Source organism: Notamacropus eugenii, chromosome X (assembly GCF_028372415.1).
Source record: "Notamacropus eugenii isolate mMacEug1 chromosome X, mMacEug1.pri_v2, whole genome shotgun sequence".
In the NCBI taxonomy this organism is placed as follows: Eukaryota; Metazoa; Chordata; class Mammalia; order Diprotodontia; family Macropodidae; genus Notamacropus; species Notamacropus eugenii.
Window position 1 is genome coordinate 76,207,035 of NC_092879.1, and position 14,695 is coordinate 76,221,729.

Below are 14,695 nucleotides of genomic sequence, written 5' to 3' on the forward strand. Positions count from 1 at the left end.
CTCTATCCAAACCAGAGCACTGAGATTTCTTGATACTATAAAACCACAATGGAACAACGAATCGCAAGAGGAAAACTATTAGTCCAAGAATTGCATCGTGCATTTTAAAGGCTGGCTCTGCCCTGCAAAATATAATATCAAGGGCCAAGATAAAGCTGCTTACGTTAATAAAATAGCTAGTCGAAAAAGCAGAAAGTAATTCTGTTTTCAAACCCACAAACAGGTCTGCATCTGACTATTCTAGGTACTATAGGGAAATTTACGATGAGTGAATGAGGACAGCAACGTGGACGTTGCATAAATGGGTTTCTCCAAAAGTTATCCCCAAAAGTCCTCCAAAGGAGCCCTTCAGAAGTGAAGGATTAAATTCTGGGCCCTAGGCAAAAGTCTAAGGACATCCTTCCTTCAAGCTAAGCAAACTGGCAGTGCTCTGGGGCAACTGGAAGAAGGTAAACTTTCGCTAAAGTAGTTTCATGGGTAGTTTCTATATCTATGCTAGAAATATACTCACCTAAAACTTCATCTGCCTTCTGTAGAATGTCTCACCAAGACATTCTTCTAATGGCCTTTTTAATCTGTCCTTGGGTCTTCGTTAGTCTAGAGAGGCAACAGAGGACAATGAAACAAGCCCTGAACTCCAGAGAGAGAGAGCTGCATTCTAACATCACAGTGCACTTTCAAGAGCCCTACATTTGTAGATGCAGCCTTTGGGTTCAAATCTCAGCTGTGTGGCCCCTGGACAAATCATTTTGTGTCTCTTAATTACAGTATAAAATGAAGGAGGGGAATGTGATGGCCAGTGAGGTTCCTTCTAAATCTAAATCTGGGATCCTAGAATCCTGGCTCCTAATCAGGGGTTCTTAATCCTGGAGTCTGTGAACTTAAAAAAAAAATTGACAACTGTATTTCAATACTATTGGTTTTCTTTGTAATCCTTTGTATTTCATTTTATGCTTTTAAAATCATGATTCTGAAAAGGAGTTGACTGCACTACTCCCAGGGGTTCATGACTCAAACTGGTTAACTTTTCATCTAATTTTTCTGTGTGTGACCCTGGGCAAGTCACTTAACTTTTCTGGGCCTTGATTTTCTCCTCCATAAAATGAGATGATTGAACCAGGTGATCTATCTCAAAGGCTCTTACAGCTCTAAAGTTCAACAAGTCCTCTCAGTCACTTAGCCAGCCTCTGCTGAGTGCCAACTGTGTACAAGGAACCAGGCTTTGGGCTTACACTGACTTTTCCTCTGGTTACAAATGCCCCAAGACACTGTCTTGTACTGAGGGCCACTCTCTGCAGGTTCCCATTGGTGACATGGACATCTGAAAATATTTATTTGGTTCTACCCCAGTTTGCAAAGCAAACGTACAGTACTAGGCCATTGGCTCTTATTTCAGGCCACTTACTGTCAATGACATTTCTGGTGCCTGACCTCAGTGTGTCCATGTGGACCATGAACTTGGCTTCATGGCCTCCTCCTGTGGCTTTAATGCCTTTGGAGGACTGTGTGCTTGTTTCCTGGGGCTTTGGTCCCAGGCATTTCCGAGCAGAGCAGAATCAACAGATGGTTAAAACAAAACAAAACAAAAAACAACAGAAAAAAGGAAAAAGCTTTTCATCTGAGAACAGAGCAGTTCTGACTGAGGAAAGCACTCAGGGCTGTGGGAACGTGAACCCTTAGCTGCTTTGCAGCTGAGGCTCTGAGCCTCAGTTTCCCCATCTAAAAAATAGGGAGGAGAGGCAGCATGGGGTAATAGTCAGAGGGTGGGCTTGGAGTCAGAGAGACCTGGGTTCAAATCCTGTTCACATCAGTCACAACACTGCCTGGCACCCCTTAGCAATCCTCTAAAAGTACAAACTGCAGAGAAGCTGTTGATCTGCAGTGAGGAGTTTTCATACTGAAAGATCTCCCAATACCATTGAAATCACTGGTCTAGACAAAGGCGAAAAATCCTTGCCCTACTTCTCAGAGTTGTGAGGAAAACATTTAATAAGTCTTAAAGACATTTAGAAATAGGAACTATGATGATAATTATCCAAACTTCATCCTGAGTAGCAGTGGGATAATGGGGTGAGGGGGTTGGGGGAGGGAGAAGAAAGAACCATGGAAATAGAAGCACTCTTAGAACTCATCTAGCCCACTTGTCTGCTTTTACAGACCAGGAAACTGAAACCCAGAGAAGGACGATGACTTGCCCAAGGTCACAGCTATTTGGGTCCTTGAGATGAATGGGCACCTGCTTTGGCTACAAAGGATGTCTTTGGCTGTTTTGCTCTATGGAAGCTGAGCCTACATCCAACGACCAGGCTACTCTTCTGGCCTCCCTTACATTCCATCCAATTGAAAAATGCTTCTTAACCCTGAAACCTTGATCACTTGCTACATTCTCTTGGTTGTTCTAAAGCAAGGTGATCTCAAAGACCTATAAAGCCCTAAACACCCACTACTCTTGCCCTTCTTTTCTTTTCTCTGGCAAATCAAAAGAGCACAAATTCTAATTAGAAGTATAAACAAAGCAGTAATTTTTAAGGTAGTTATCATTAGGATGAAGATGATGGTGTTAACCTTCATCTTAATGGAAAACTCTATTCAGATGGTATTCTGCAGGATTTTCTCCTGGAGGCAATAGGGAGCTATGGAGTGTTCCAGAACAGAGGAGGTAGGTGGTCAGACTTATGCCTTAAGAAGATGAATTTTGCTTCCTCATAAAAGGTGAATGGAAGGGCAGGAGACCGATTAGGAGACTGTTGGAATAATCCAGCTAAGAGGGGATAAAGGTCTGACCCGGAGTACTGGCCTTGCAGGTGGAGAAATGGAGAGAATCTGAGAACTATCAGGGACCATAAGGCAGAAGAGAAATGGAAGCTTCTCTTATTGGGAACTGAAAGGAACATCTGCCTCTTAAGAAATAAGTGAAATACTAAATGAGAGAGCGGAGGGAAAAAATGGTTAATTTACAGAAATTCAGCTTCCTTTCAAGATAAAACAGTAAGGCCGTGGTTTGTTGAAGGTTACTTAATTTCAAGCTATTTCTCTTAGCTGAGGGAAGGTGAACAGCAAATGGGGTTTATTTTTGTAAACTTTGATCCTTTAGTCCCCCAGGGAAGTCTTGGGCAGGAACGGAAAGCTCCCTGAGGATTGTTTTCTTTATGGTCAGTAAATCTCCTGATTCAGCATTGGAACCAGTGGTTGGTAATGTGGAGAGAGTAACAGGTTTTCCCCTTCCCTTCCCCCACCTTGGAGAAATATTTTGCTTCTGAGTCTTGTGCTGCAAGGCCCATGAAGATACAACTGATGGTTGCTGGCGATAACAGACTTCGTGTTGCATAAGCCCTCCTATCTCAGACAATCAGAAGGAACTGAAGCACTCAGCAGACCAGGCTTATAGATACTTCCGTTGGATCTTCTCATTTGGAGAATGACAGGAACCCTATAACCATAGGGAAAGTTCACCAGAGACCTCCAGTTCAGGGCCTAGAAACTGAGGTAGAGCCACAGTGGAATGCATCTTTGAACTGAAGGCTCTAGCTTATAAGATCAGGCTTTTGTGACTCAAAAGACTCAGTGTGATGTGGAATCCAACAATGGCCAAATTGTGGTGAGTCACGATCTCTCTTGTAACACTTGAACGTGACTTGGAGGAGCCACATGGTCTAAACATGGAGAGGACTTTGGATCAAGAGCGCTAGGGGCCTAGCGTCTATTCCATCACTAAGTCGAGTGTCTGACCCAGACTGTCGTCATTCTGTTAGGGCCTCCATCATATCATCTGGAAAATGAGAGAATTGGACTGGGTTCAGTTCAGTTCATTAAGTGGTTACTATGAACAGGGTCTTGTTTTCTGTGATCAGTGCTGGGGATACAAGGATGCAGGACAACACAGTCCCTGTCCTCAAGAAGGTTACAGTTCAGTAAGGGGAAAAAGCAAATAACTAATACAAGTTAGGGGGCTGCATGTTCAGAAGTCAGGGTGGCTCGAGACGATCAAGGAGAAAGGATACACTTCTAGCTAGGTGGTTCACAGAAGGCATAATAGAGGAGGTGGAGAAGGATGTCAGTGGGCAGAGAAAGAGAGTAGGGAAAGGGAGAGTTCATTCCTGGCATGGGAAATGGCATGTGTAAAGGTTCAGAGGTGAGAGAAGGCAGAATGAAGCCAAGTAACAGCTGTTAGTCCAGTCTGTCTGGAAAGCGGAATAATGTGGAATAAGGCCAGAAAGATAGATCGAAATCCTATTCAGACCATTACGACAATAATACAGGCAGAGTTGGTAGCTGCCATGTGACTTAGGACAGGATGGAGCAATTTTGTCAATACAGTGAGCAGACCTCGATGGTTTATTGGATGAGGGGGAGCTCAATGGTTGGGGATAGTTCTGATATCTCTAGTCAGGGTGACTGAGACAATCATGGTACCTTCAACAAAAAGTAGTCATGAGGAGGGGCAGATTTAAGGGTGTGGAGGTGGGAGAAGGATCTCATCTGATCATCTGATGGAGCGGAAAGAACATTGGATATGGGTTCAAATTCTAGCTCTACTAGTAACTAGCAGTGTGACCTTCGGCTAGTCCCTTCCCCTCTCTGGACCTCAGTTTCTTCAACTGTAAAATGAAGAGGTTGGGTCAGATGACTTCTAAGGTCCCTTCCAGCTTGAAATCCATGACTCCAAATCCCATTCTCTTTCTGCTGTCCCATGTGAGGTCACACAGCTAATCAGTGGTAAAATCAAACACAGGTCTTTGGGTTTCAAGTCCCTTATGCTACTATTTTCTTGGTCATCATGACTAAAGATACCAGAACCATCCTTAATGCATTGGCGACTTTGCACAGTCATGAGATAGAGGGGTAGACTAGATAACCGCAGTCCACCAGTTAAACCAGACTCCATACTTCTTCTCCTCCTCCCTCCACCCTGCAAACATCTTAAGAAAGGCTCTAAGGAATAGCAAAAAAATTGAAATTTCTTCTATCCAAAATTACTTCCCCAAGGCCCCCACATGTGACAAAGGCATTTTATTTCCCCCTGCTAGATAGTAAGATTCTTGAACACAGCCACCAAGTCAGCATGGGGGCATGAAGCTGGTACTCCATACAGAATCAGCAGAGGCCCGACTTTGTATCTTACCTTCCTACCTACTAGATGAGTTGTTGGTGAGTTGTTGCTTTGTTTCGTGAGTCTTATTTTGTATTCTTTAAAATGAAAATCATAATAATGATAGTGGCCACCCTGCAGGATTGTTGTGAGATCCAAATGAGCCGATGTACAAAACATGTGTAAAGTTGAAAGTACTCTGTAAATGTTAGCTAATTCTACATCTCAGTAAAAGTTGATTGAAGAGTGGTTGGGGAGCAACCCAGTCCTAAACCTCAACATCTGCCTATACTGTAAACTTGAGTTCTAGGCAGGGAACAGGTTTTTTTTTTCTTTTCAATAGAAATAGCCAAGCCCGAAACTCAGGTTGCTATCTTGGGAGGAAGTGTTTCCTGTAACTGCTTAAACAGGAACACCCAATAATTATTTGAAAACAGTAATAATGTGGTTTCATCATGGTGTCTCTGTACCACGGAAAGGTCTAGCCTCCTAGTGACAGCCCCCGGAGGCCTTCCAAAGGTTCGAGTGCCCCCTTCTGACTTCTTAACACAAAAGGGAGCACATCTCCAAAGTTCGGAGCTACCCAATGATCGTTTCTCTGAGTGAAATAAGCATTAATTAAGCACCTACTATGTACCAGACCCTCTGCTAAGATAAAAAGACAAATATGAAACAGTTCCTGTCCTCCAAGAGCTTATATCTTTGGTCTCCAAGTATCTTAGACTTCAGTCACTCAATCAACAAGCATTTAAGAGCTTACTACTACGTGCCAGGCATTATGCTAAACCCCAGGGATACAAAAAAAAGCAAAAAAAAAAAAACCCAAAATCTGCTTTCAATATGTATCTAAATACAAGATCAAACAGAATAGGTGGAAAGTAATCGTAGAGGGGAGGACACTCGCAACTGGGAAGGACCAGGAAAGGCCTCCTGAATAAGATGGTGCTTGAACTGAGTCTTGAAGGAAGCCAGGGATTCTAAGAGGTTGAGGTGAGGAGGGAGAATATTCCAGATGTGGGAGACATCCAGTACTAAGGCATGGCAACTGGAGCTGGAGCATCATGTGTGAGGAACAACAATTAGGCCATCTAGAGTGTGTGCAAGGAAGTAATATGGAAAGAAAGAAAGAAAAGAAAAGAAAAGAAAAGAAAAGAAAAGAAAAGAAAGAAAGAAAGAAAGAGAGAGAGAGAGAAAGAAAGAAAGAAAGAAAGAAAGAAAGAAAGAAAGATAGATAGATAGATAGATAGATAGATAGATAGATAGATAGATAGATAGATAGATAGATAGGAAAGGTTCAGGTTGTGAAGAGATTTAGATACCAGAGGAGTTTTGATTTGATCCCAGAGATAATAGACAGTCACTGGAGTTTATTGAGTAGGAGGGTAGCCTAGTCAGATCTGAACTATAGGAAAAAAAAATCACTTGCAGCAGTTAACTCCACATTAATAATAAGTTTCTGAAGAGGTTGTTGTTGTTTTAGTTTAGCTGCTTGGTTGTGTCTGACTCTTTGTTAACTCATTTGGAGTTTTCTTGGCAAAGATACTGGAGTAGTTTGCCATCTCCTTCTCCAGCTTATTTTATAGATGAGGATACTGAAACGAAGAGGGTTAAGTGGCCAGGGTCACCCAATTCCTAAGTGTCTGAGGTCAGATTTGAACTCGAGTCCTCCTGATTCCAGGCTGGGCACTTTATCCACTATACCACCTATTTGCCTGTAAAGGGGTGAATTTTGGGTAAAATATAATGAGTTCAGTTTTAGATATACCGAGTTTGAGATGCCCCTGGGACAACCAGATTAAAATGTCCAATAAGTCGTTGATGACAGCAGACTGGAGGTCAAGAGGGAGCCTCAGGTTATGTAAAGAGACCCAAGAATCATCTGCATAGAGAGAAGAATTGAACCCATGGGAACTGAGGGAACCGCATGAACCCAAGTGATAGAATAGAGAGAGAAAAGAGAAGAGAGCCCAGGACAGTTCCTTGAGGAATATTCACGCTTGGTGGGCATGACATTGATGAAGAACCAACAAAAGAGACTGAGGAGTGGTCAGGTAGAAGAACTGAAGGAGAACCACTATCAAGAAAACCTAGAGAGGAGAGAATATCGGGAGAAGAAGGTGTGGATAGGTCAGGAAGGATGAAGATTGTGGAAAGGTCATAAGATCTGGCAATTGAAGAAATCTTCCCTAACATTAGAAAGAGAAGTTTCATCTGAATGATGAAATCAGAAGCCAAATGGTGTCACAAATAGCAATTTTCCAGAGTTCTAAAACAAAGCAGGTGTTCTGTTCCCCAGCATCCTATGGGCAGGTGTGTCCCACTTTGTGGGATAGATGCATGTTCCTGAAAAATCCAAGCATTCTTGTTTTGCCAGTGCATTCTATACAGTAAGTGCTAAATAAATGCTTAATGATTGATCACTTAATAAATGCTTCTGGTAGATGCTAAACTTTTACAGCCTACAATGATGTGTTGGCAACTTTTTACCATTTCTTTGCATAGTCTGCATTGGTCACTAAGTCTGGGTTCCTTAAAGAGAATCCTGTTGTTTCTGTTGACAATAAGCTGGTCCTGAATTGCTAACATAAATCCCTCCATTTCCACAAACAAATCATTTGATCAATGAAGAAGCTATTCAATGGATTTTGCTATGGGGTCAAATAGCTTGGTGTTATTCACAAACATTTAGTTATTAATAAAAATTGTTTTCATTCAACTCCCTCTTTCATTCAAAAAGTTATATTTAGTTCTATTTTGGAGAGATGACCATGGATTTAAAGCTAGGCAGAGCCATAATGATTTTAAACTGTTTCCCTGAAAAAAAAATGCCATGTTTTCCATCAATTTTTTGACATGATTGTGTTGGTGGCATGTTTTCAATAGAGAATAGTTTCCATTGTAGACATCAGATACTCTAGCATTCTCCTGATACTTAGACCTTTTTTTATTTGCAGGACTTGAATAATCCATGGGTGAGGAATTGATTCAAAGGCATCATGAAAATCACCAAAGGTACTTCTTCACGTTATTGCATTTTATGAAAATTTGTCTAATTATTACTGAGTCAATTATAAGTTGATATTTACGCCACTGGGACTTTCCGGTATCTTCTTTTTGCTCCTCAGTCAACGTATTGCTTTCTTGGAAGTGTTTGTGGTATTCTTTTTAAGTGATATAAACTGAATGTTAAGTGTGAATTATGTGACTGACCTTTATTGGGAGGGGTTGCTGGCTTTCCCACCTTCTGGAAAATAATTTGATGTCTCCTGTTAAGAAAGATGGGATCGGTTTTGCATCTGAGGGAAAGTTGACTAAGCACAGTGCTAGTAATTTGTATGCAACTATGAAGAATTTGAGCCCATATTATGGGTTCTATCCATTCCAACCACTTTCTACTTTTTTCAGAAAAACTAGTTCGTTCCCTCCTTTGATGGAACTATTTTGTTACTCGTTATATTAACTGTATTTGAGCTTTTTGCTTTTCACTTGATCCGATTTGTGTTTTTGTAGCCTTAGATCTTGAAGCCATGTAGACAACCAGAATTTTTCCTATATCTTCCTTCTTTAAAGGTTGTCTCTTGCCTCTTTTAAAAAAAATTCTGAAGTCTCTATAGTAGAATTTTTGAGTAATGTTGAATTTTTTACTTTGTTCTTTGTGCTGCTTTGTCTCTATTACCTTCACCTTGTGATTAGTGTTTCCATTTGTTGATTAAGGGAATCCAGTGTTTTATATACTTTTGCTTTCTGCATTCATTCTTTCATATGTGTTGTTGTTGCGTTTAATTGGATAATCTGATGTTCACATACTTTACCACGTGTCAACTAGATGTTGATGCAATCTAATGCCTTTCTACACTTCCATAGCTCTCCTCCCTTGTCTTTGCCGCAGTGGTGCTTGAAATCCATCCTTAGGAGTATTCCTTGATACTTCCACTTTTCCTCCCATTTTTCTTACCATAGCAATGCCTGCTACATATACTACTGAGTGCTGGTCCTGAAATATTTTTATACTTTCTGTCAAATACTATGGAAGAATGCATTTTTTCATGATGGTTATAGAAGAAAATCAGCTACTCAAAATTATTTCATTTAAGTATAATAGTTCTGCTATTGGATTCATCATGTCAAACTTTAAGAAGGCCTTTTTGCAATTCCAGTCTAAGTATTCCCATCTCCTTTTCAAAACTATTTCAAATATCAGTGCTGTTTTTGTGGTCTTTTATGAAGCATCATCGCCTCCCTTTCATCTTTTTAATGGAGTTCAGATAGAAAAATTTCTAGGACAAGTAGCTGTCCTGTTGTTATTACTGTTTTACATTTAATGTTCAATGAACTAATGCAGAGCTGGATAAGATAACTGCTTTTTGTGGGTCAATAAAAGTATTAGGATTAGAGACGATGATTATGATTTTTGTATTGGTCTGTACTTGTATTTTCAAAAGTGTAGGAAGTCCCGTTGTGTGTGGTAACTTCTTGGCCTGGGCAGATCAGCAGGTTAGAGGGCATTGAGAGGTTAAGATATTTGCTCAGGGTCACACAGCCAGAATATGTCAGAAGCAGGACTTTAACTCACCAACTTCCTGCCTCTAAGCCTAGCCCTCTATCCATTTTACCCCAATGCCTCCCACTTTTATTATCATCACCCCTAATTTATCAATGAGGATACTGATACCTCTCTTGGCTTCAGCTAGTCTAACAAGGGTGGGAAACCTGCAACCTCAATGCCACATGTGGCCTTCTAGGTCCTCAAGTATGGCCCTTTGACTGAGGGGCCACACTTGAGGACTTTGAGGGTCACATGTGGCCATAGGTTCCCTTTCCTTGGTCTAAGAGATTGATAATGATGATAATGTCAGATAAAGAGCCCAAGATTTATGAATGGAAACAGATCCTTTGGCATTACTAAAACACTAGTGACCCAAATGCTTACATGTGCCCTTGAAGCTATTTTCGTAGCAGGTTTTATAATGCAGACTAAGGTAATTGGCACTTTTCATTCATTCAATTCATGTAGAATATAAGCTACTTGAGGGCAGGAAGTGATTCATTTTTACTTTTCTATTCCCAATGCCTACGATATTCTTCTGGAAATGAATTATAGTGAATATGATAAGGTTAAAACTACAAAATGATGGCTTTATTTGATGTAAGTTATTTGTATTTGCTACAAGAGCCACCTCCTGGTGGAATTTTGCATTGGAGCCAAATGAAAGATTGAATACAACAGTTTAGCAAGATTAGCTGGGATTTTCAGCTTTAGATTCTGATACATAATACAAAGGAAAAACAAATTGAACATTAAGAAACCACTGCTGGGCCTTAAAGATTAGGACATGGCCACCACTTTCTTCTCCACTATAGACTCCTGCACACAATTTGGACCAAGTTCACTTGTGGGGGAGTCTGGCCACTTAGAAGAGAGGTCATCCTCCTTTTCCTCACGTTCTTTGGCTATTTACATTCTCCGACCTGGGGGAAAATTGCTTCAGGCTTAGATTTAAGGTCTAGGGTGTCCCCAAAGGAAAGCAGGGCGGAGAGTAGAAAGGTACTCAATGTATAATAGGAATCAGATATGGGACAGGTATTTATTTCCTGTAGGTCAAAAACTGCTAAAAGATTCAAAGCACACATTGACAACATAACTTGAAACAGGATTCAGTAACTTAACTTCTAACTACTGTTCAATAGCTTGGGAGATTGATACTTAAACCTCATCACAACATAAAGCAGTTTGTGAGACCACTCTGTAGGCATGACCACATTTCACTTCACTTACAAACAACCCATGGTCATCTTCCTGAATAGTTTTCCGCGGTGAAGAAAGTCTCCTTTTAGCTGGAGCCAATGGATCCCCGGAACTCTTGAACTCACAAGTTGGTCTCTAAGCCTTGAGAATGGTGTTTGGTTCCCTATCTAGGAAAGGAGAAACAAGAAGGATAAGCAAGGCAGGCAGCCCAGGCACAAGCTTGACTAATTGCCTCCATGTTCCATGAGGGAATAGCTACCAGTTGAGGTAGAGCAGTGCTCATCCTCAACCCTTCATGGAAAGTCTAGTGGCAGAGAAATCTACTTGTGACATGGAAGTCAAAGGAAGAGAGTAAGTCAGAAAGGATCTCTTTTTCACATCCTCTGCCTCTGTGGTGGAACAGAGAGAGGAACACGGGACCATCTAGGGTTTGCTGTTTGAATCCTTTCTGTGCTAAGTCATCATATGGACTGAAGCAGCCAAGGAGTTTGTCAGCTATGATGAGCCCAAGTGTTGAGACTCCTGTGGTCAGAGAGAAGTAAGAACAACTTTGTGAATGGCCCTGGGCTGGCCCTTGTTACACAAGAGTTACAAAATCAATGCCGTTAAGAATGTTTATGACCAATGTTTTCCAGTGATCAATGAAAGGAAATAGTTTTCCTCACTAAGGTACCCTGTTTGTGGATCGGAGGGTTTAGGAGTAAAAAACAGTAGAGATCATCTAGTCAAACGACATTGGGAAAAATAGAGACCAGGAAGGTGAATTCACTTGCCCAAGGTCACATATGTAGTGAACTGCAAAGCCAGGATTAACATTCAAGTCCCATGAAGCCAAACCTGGTGCAGTTTCTACTATGCCAAAGCTGTAAACTCATCTTTGTTCTGATTTTAGTGCAGGCTTTGATCTAACCTCCTAAACAGGAGATATTATAGTTTTAGAAGGCAAGGAGTATCAGTAGTCTCTATCTAGCTGGCCCCAAACCATATTTTACATCCCACCCTGTCATTGCCATCTATCAGAATACTTGAATCTACCCAACGTAGGAAACATTTTTTTGAGGCAATTGGGGTTAAGTGACTTGCCCAGGGTTATATAGCTAGTAAGTGTCTGAGGTTGGATTTTGAGCTCAGGTCATCCTAATTTCAGGACTGGTATTCTACCCACTGCAGTACCACCTAGCTACCCCCCCCCCCCCCCAGTATGGGTATCTTGTTATCTACCCTGTCACTTTCCCTCTTCTCCCCGTTAAAAACAGCAGCCATCTAGATCAGGACGTCCAGAGGTATTCTCTCTCCCACTCTTAGTGCTACCCTGAGGATGAGCCATCCTGATTGGGGGAGTGAAAATGAACTTCAACCTACTCTTCCCATTGCTAGTAAGCAAGTTGAAGTGCATTTGCATTCCCTCATAGGAGGGTCGATCTACTTCCCAGTGGCTCCACTCAATCCCTGTGACTACCTAGACCAAATCTCCCTTTCCTAATCACTCTTCCCCTTTAGATGTTAAATCCCCCCATTGAAATATAAGCTCTTGAGGGGAAGTACTATCTTTTTAATTTAATTTTCAGTGCCTAGCACAGGTGCCTGGCACATAGTAGGTGCTCAATAAATGCCTGTTAGATACTGATCAGAACCTTTAAAAATAATCTCTGAGCCCCAAGGCAAAAGATTGTCACTAGGATATCATAAGGTAAAAACAGCATGATGAAGACTAACATTGATGAAGTGCCTTGAAATTTTAAAAGTGCTTTCCACATATTATCACAATAACCCTGTGAGGTAGGGTACTACATTCTTCTCCCCATTTTCCCAATGAGAAAACTGAGGCTCAACGAGGACAAGTGACTTGCCCATGCTTCTATAGTTAAGAAGTGTCCCAGATGGGATTTGAACTTTTAGACCACCAGTCCAGCACACTTTACCTCTTGTCATGTGTTGGTAAGTCCTACACTCCTATGCCACATAGCCCATTTCCTCTTCCTTCTCCATACATTTTTCCTCCATCCTCCCTGGGTGGAACAGCTTCCTGAGTGATCTGTGTCATCCATTTATTCAGCAAACATTTCTTTAGCCTCCACTGTGTGCAAAGCACTGGCCTAGACTAGATGTTGATTGAGAAGTCAAAGTGTAGACAAGACTGGATTCCTGCCTTCACCGAGCCTGTAGTGTTCATTAGGGACATCAGGCTCAAACAAAGATGTCTCTCAAATGATGGTCCTCTTCATTCTTGTCAAAGACTTGGCACCCTGTTCCCACCTGCACCCAACCAGTTTTTGGTAATGAGGACTAGGACTTCCACGCCCAGGAGTAGTGTACAGGTATTCCCAGAACACAAATTGGAAAGCACTTTCCTACACAGTGGCCATGTCTCTAGTAACGAATGACCTGTGGGTTCTAACAAAGCCAGTCTCCCCTTCTCCCTCCTGTAACTAGGCAAACTCTTTCCTCAGCTTGGATTTCTTTTTTCAGACCATTGTGAAAGGGATCAGTCAGCTGGTGACCTCTAAAGTAGGAAGGAGTGACAATTTAGAAAAGACATGCTTGCCCACTTTTCTAGGTGTGAAGCCCCAGGGGCCCAGAGGCTATAGCTGTCTTCTTTATCAAGGAATATCCAAGGGAAATTCTATAATAAGGGGGCAAATTGGATCCTGAAAGGTGGAATTTAATTGAAGAAAAGAGCCCAAAGTGCCAATTAAATTGGGGGAAACAGAGGCACTGTGGAAGAGACCACTTGTTTACTGGAAGATATTGCTACGATTATGATAATTTTAATTTTAAAAAAGAATATCATCTCTGAAAAACTCCCTCCTATGTACATGCTCACTCCTGCATCCATCTCCCACAGTGCTTCTAAGCAAGTTTCTCAGTCACCTAAAACTTGGTGTCCAACTTCCAGGTAGTAAAGATGCTATGTTGACTTGTAGGGTATTTGGAAACAACACCAAGCCACAGCATTAATGATATTTGTTTCTCTTTCTCAAGTGAAAATTCACTTTAAGATCCTTTTGATGGTAAAGCTACATGAAAAAGAAAGAGTTGGTTGGCAAAATAAGATGAAGTACTGTGTAAAATGGCCAGAGGAGTCAGTAATTTTTTTTTTCTGAGAACACTCAGTGCTCTTTGCATCTGAACACTCTTGCAATGTTCTTTCATCTCCCTGTTATTTGCGACTGGTAAGTGCCTACAAGGCCAGGACCATGCCTGTTTCAAGTTGTTTTGTTCAATATCTATTTGTAGATGATATGTGATGGTTTGTGTTGGAGAAAGCAGCAAAACAAATTTTCCAAGTTATGTAATAGATTACTTTAACAAAGGTACAGGATGAAAGATGAACACTTCCATATATCATCCCCCTAAGAGAACAAATGGTACAAAAAATATTCCAAATAATGATCAGAGATATATTAAATAGCTGGAAATTAATCTACAAAGCCACAGGGCTTATATAAAGATAACTATAAAGCATTTTTATAGAAATGAAAAAGAAATAAACAACGGGATAGAAATCCAACATGCATGATTATGCCCAATTAATATAGTCAAGGTGACAGCTAACCAAAATGATATATGGATTTAATGCTGTACTGAGCAAAATACCACAAAACTAGATAAAACAGTGATAAATTTATATGTTAAGAGCAAAGTATTAGGAATATTAAAGGAATACATTTAAAGGAGAATTTGTACTGCCAGGATCTCAAATTATTCTCTAAAGCAGTAAGTGCCTAAACTTTCCAGGACTAAATTAAAACATAGATAATTAGATTAGATAATATCGAGTGGGAACCATATACAGTATGCACACACACACATACACATGGACGAGTCAGCAAAATAAGGCAAAGTACTGTGTAAAATGG